The 4,915-nt window shown below is 45.5% G+C and overlaps 1 non-coding gene across 1 annotated transcript; it reads left to right on the top strand.

The window, feature by feature from the left end:
• The first annotated feature begins 3,746 nt into the window (after positions 1–3,746).
• On the top strand, positions 3,747–3,890 carry LOC116086696. The gene has a single exon (XR_004117067.1). It is a non-coding gene; the product is annotated as a small nucleolar RNA SNORA48 (small nucleolar RNA).
• Positions 3,891–4,915: the final 1,025 nt, after the last annotated feature.

Genomic DNA, 4,915 nt, shown 5'->3' with positions numbered 1-4,915 from the left:
AGAGAGAGAGAGAGAGAGAGAGAGAGAGAGAGAGAGAGAGAACACATATCCATGCAAATGCACACAAAACAGCCCAGCCTCCACCCTGCTGTGGGTGTCTCCTGATTCCCAAGGAGTCTCCAACAATGCCTCCAGCATCCAACTGTTCTCTCCGCCTTTGCTTCCATGATGCACTCTATCCTGGATCACAATCACCTTCACAAACAGGACCTTTGAAGGTGATGCTGGCAACAGATAGTAGTAGTTCTGGAACTCCAGAAAGCAAATGGTGACAGTGAAGAAAAACATCTGGGGGAAGGGGGAGATTGGGCCCTGATATAGAAAGGCACAAAAGCTTCCATACATCCAGGCCTGGGATGTCTTAGTTAGGGTTTCATTGCTGTAAAGAAACACTGTGACCATGGAAACCCTTATAAAGGGCAACATTCAATTGGGGCCGACATACAGTTTCAGAGGTTCAATCCATTGTCATCATGTCTGGAAACATGGCAACATGCAGACAGACATGGTGCTGGCAAAGGAGCTGAAAGGTGGATGTTGTCCTCTGTTTGCAGAGAGCAACCCTCCGTCCTAGTATCATCCTGTGTTGTTTGGAGATCTCCATGGGACTCCCTCAGTCAACAACTCAACTGGTGCAACCCAGTTCTTCCACTGGGAGTTTTGCCTGGCTTACAATGGATGGCCAGTTCAGACTCCATATCCCTCATTAATGGGACTCCTCATTAGGATCACCCTCATAGATTCCAGGAAGCTTCCACTGCACTAGGTTTGCACAGTGCCCCTCCCCAAATGCCCCCCAATTCAAACTGTGTCTCCTCACACTCTCCATCCACCCTATTTTCCCATACACACCTGATCCCTCCTGCCCCAACCTGTCCCAGGTCCACCTGCAAAATTTATTCTATCCCTTCCCCAGGAGAGCCACCCATCCCTCCTATAGTCCTCTTCACCTAACTTCTCTGGGTCTACAGATTGTAGCTTGATTATCATTTACTTAACAACTAATACCCACCTATTAGTAAATGCATACCACATTTGTCTTTCTGGGTCTGGGATACCTCACTCAGAATGATTTTTACAAATTCCATCCATTTGTCTGCAAATTTCATGATGTCTGTTTTTTAGAGCTGAGTAATACTTCATTGTGTAAGTGTATCACATTTTCTTTATCCATTCTTCGGTTGAGAAACATCTAGGTTGTTTCCAGTTTTTGACTATTATGAATAAGGCCTCAATGAACATAGTTGAGCAAGTGTCCTTGTGGTAGGATGGAGTGTCCTTGGGGTATTTGCCCAACAGTGGTATAGCTGAGTTTTGAGGTAGACTTCTAGGGTCACTTATTATACTATACTATCGTCTGTGAATAGGGATACTTCGACTTCTTCCTTTCCAGTTCATATCCCCTTGTTCTCTGTTAATTGTCTTCTTGCTCTATGTAGAACCATAAGTATTCTATTGAATAGATATGGAGAGAGTGGACAACCTGTTCTGTTCCTGATGTTAGTGGAATTGCTTTGAGTTTCTCTCCATTTAATTTGACATGGGCTATAGACCTTTTGTAAATTGTCTTTTATTATGTTTAGGTATGTCCCTTGTATCCCTAATCTCTCCTTTTATCATGAAGGGGTGTTAGATTTTGTCAAAGGCCTTTTCAACATCTAATGGGAAGATCAAGCGTTTTCCTTTCCTTCCGTTTGTTTATAAGGCAGATTACATTGATTGATTTTCATATATTGAAACATGCCTGCATCCCTGGAATGAAACCTACCTGATCATGGTTGATGATCTTTTTGATGTGTTCTTGGGATTGATTTGCAAGTATCTTATTGAGCATTTTTAACAGCTATGTTCATAAGAGAAATTGATCTGTAATTCTCTTTTTGAGTTCTTATGTGGCTTGTGTATCAGGGCAACTGTGCCCTCATAAAATGAATTGGGCAAGGTGTAGCGAGTTAGCCCCCTCCAAGTCAGTACAGAGGACACCCAGACATCAAATCTTCAGCACAAAGGAGATTTATTAACCTGGAGGGGCAGCAGGGGCTGCTGCCTCTGGATTGGGCAAAGGCAAATTGCAAGCTGTAGCAGTGGGTGTTTTCTGCAAGAGTGACCTTTTTAAGGGGAGAAGAGGAGAGAGTCTGTGCTATGGTGAGTTGGTAAATCCTGATTGGACATGCTAACCAAATAGTGAATTTTGATTGTTAATTGTTGATTGTTTTGTCTCAGGGATGAGTCAGTGGCCAAATAAGGGAATGGACCTCGTGGGCTAGCTTTGTGTAATCTAATGGTTTTTATCAAGGGAGGGAGAGAGAAGAGAAAAAGGCAAGACTCATTGTTGCTATATTTGCTGTTCTTGGACCTACTTCAGAGCTCTCCAGTCACATCTTTTTGCTTTATTATTGGGCCACTGGGTGTTGGACATGTGAGTGCCATTGTCTCCAACTGGTTTTTCCTGACATTGGTTCCATCATTTCACTGAGACCCAATGAAGCTGGAATGTTTGTCAAGGTCTGGATGAAAAGGCTGTTTCATTCTATGTCCAGGTTCTGCCAGACTCTCTGGGGATAGGGAGACTTAGGCAGTGTCGGAGCAGTTTGTGAGACCTTCTGAAGCTAGTTGCTTTGGAGTTGTCTGGGATGCAGACTTCGAGGGAACACCTGGGGCTGGTGAGTTGCTGGAGCAGTTTGTAGCTGGTTTGAGATCTGGAAGGACAGATAGACTAGAGACAGAGGTAAAGTCAAGGAGGTTAGAGGAAAATTTTATCTTGGGTGAACATTTGAAACCTTTAGGCTCATGGTCTTGGTAGTTGGGGAAGGGGGTTCCCAAGACCAGGGAAAAGGGGAAAGTTTCTACCCTCAGGAATAGACAAGTGGGGAAATCTAGGCTGTTGGTTGACAGGAATACTTATCTGGAGTCCATTTGACCTGTGAGAGGTGGGTTCAGGTTGACTTCCTAAAGCTTATAAGAATTTTTTAAGTTTCTAAAAGAGATAGAAAAGTTTTAGATGCACTAGCATTACCATTGTTTGTAATCTGTACTGAAATTCATATTGTAAAAAAGGGCAGCAGATTTATGTCTTTGAGTCGTCGTAAAAGTTTGGGAATCAAAAAATGACTTTGGGTTAAAAGCATTAACATTTTTTTCCATAGGGCTGGATATATAGATTGGGCACAGTGTAGCACACTGGAGCATTTTTAAGTCTATTTTTAAAAGACAAGCAAAGAAAATTTAAAGTTTGTGACTATGATAATAGCAGTATTTTATTAAAGTTAGATTAACATCTTATCAGAATGCTATTGATTAATGTTAAAATTATGAACTTTTGAAGTTTTAGTGTAACAATAGCATAGAGAGAAAAATAAATCTGAAACAACATTTCATATACCTTAAATTACTTTCTCAGATTCATCCCTCAAATCACTGTCTCAAACCCTCACAACTTCCTTAAGCTTTCATATCTTCAGACCTCAAAGCACTTTTTTATAACTTGCATTTACAGGCTTTTACAACTAAGCTTTCACATCCTCAGACCTTCATAACTTGTATTTATTTAACTTAGCACATTTTCTTCAGACCTACGTAACTTGGTGAGTGGGAAAGGTAGGTGGGGTGAGCTGTAAAGGATGAAAGGGCAGCTTGACAGGCTGCCATGTGGCCAGGATCATTGCCTCTACTGATGACAGAGTGGTCAATCTGATGTGCCTTGCGATGAACCAAGACAATTTGAGAGGGTAAAAGATAGGCTTTGACCTCCCTGGCAATGGGCAAAGAGGCCCCTTGTTGGTGGTGGTGGTCTTCTACCAGTCAGGGGCAGAGCAGACGGCAGGCCTTTGTTCATCCTAGCTTGATGCCTGGCTTGGTGCCCAAAGCTGTTTTATGCCTAGTACATATAAAAATAAAATCAAATCCAGGCAGGATAGCACAGGAAGAGGAAGACAGACAGACCTACAGACCACCATGCCACCCACAGACCTGCCCTCCAGCACATGGCACAAGAAAGGCCATAGACACCACGTCACCATGCCACCCAGAGCAAATAGAGGATGTCACCAAAGGACCCACCAGCCACATGGCCAGCCTGCAGCAGGAGCCACCTCAGTGTGCAAGTATGTGGTGGTCCAATGGGAGAAAAAGAGACATGAAGCAGTTTGAGCATTATGAAGAGATGGAACTGGAGACTCGAGGGTGGAGAGGATAGCTTGTTATGAGTGCTCAGCCCTGCCACCTTGAGCCATGATGAGGTACCAGCCAGAGCCACCCCTGAGGGCCAGGGGACGGTGTTGGTGTGCGTAGCTTATATTGCCATTAGAGATCATGGGAATGTCCCTGGTTGGGGTAGCCACAAGGGACACATGAGTATCCAGAGCCCTGCCCCTCATTGAATACAGCACTCTGGAGAGATGGCGCCATCTCTCAGCACAGACAGCACTCAAGAGAGCTGGCCCTGGTAGCAGGGGTGTAAGTGAGCCAGCCCCAAGGACATGAATATTGGAGAGCTGATCCTGCCATTCATCTGCCATGGGGCAGAGGTGATGCCGACCCCACCCTCCGCAGCCCCTCATCACCTCCAGCAGGTGGGAAAGCTGCCCACAGGATCCTGAACTCAGGAGAGCTGTTCCTGACCCTCGCCAGTTGCAGCACTTGGGAGAGTGGACCTGCACCTTGTCTGAGCAGTACAGTAGAGCTGGCCCTGGTGGCAGTGGGACTTAATGGGGGGGAGGGGCGGTTCAAGTAAGCTGGCCCCAAGGGTGTGAGCTTGGGAGAGCTGGCCCTGGTGGCAGTGGGACTTGATGTGGGGGCACAAGTGAGCTGGCCCCAAGGGTGTGAGCTTGGGAGAGCTGGCCCTGGTGGCAGAGGGGCATTATAGGGGGACACAGGTGAGCTGGCCTCAGGGGTGTGAGCTTGGGAGAGCTGGCCC

Source organism: Mastomys coucha, unplaced genomic scaffold (genome assembly GCF_008632895.1).
Source record: "Mastomys coucha isolate ucsf_1 unplaced genomic scaffold, UCSF_Mcou_1 pScaffold12, whole genome shotgun sequence".
NCBI lineage: Eukaryota > Metazoa > Chordata > Mammalia > Rodentia > Muridae > Mastomys > Mastomys coucha.
The sequence above is the reverse complement of the archived record's forward strand: the minus strand, read 5'-3'. Positions and strand labels throughout refer to the sequence as shown.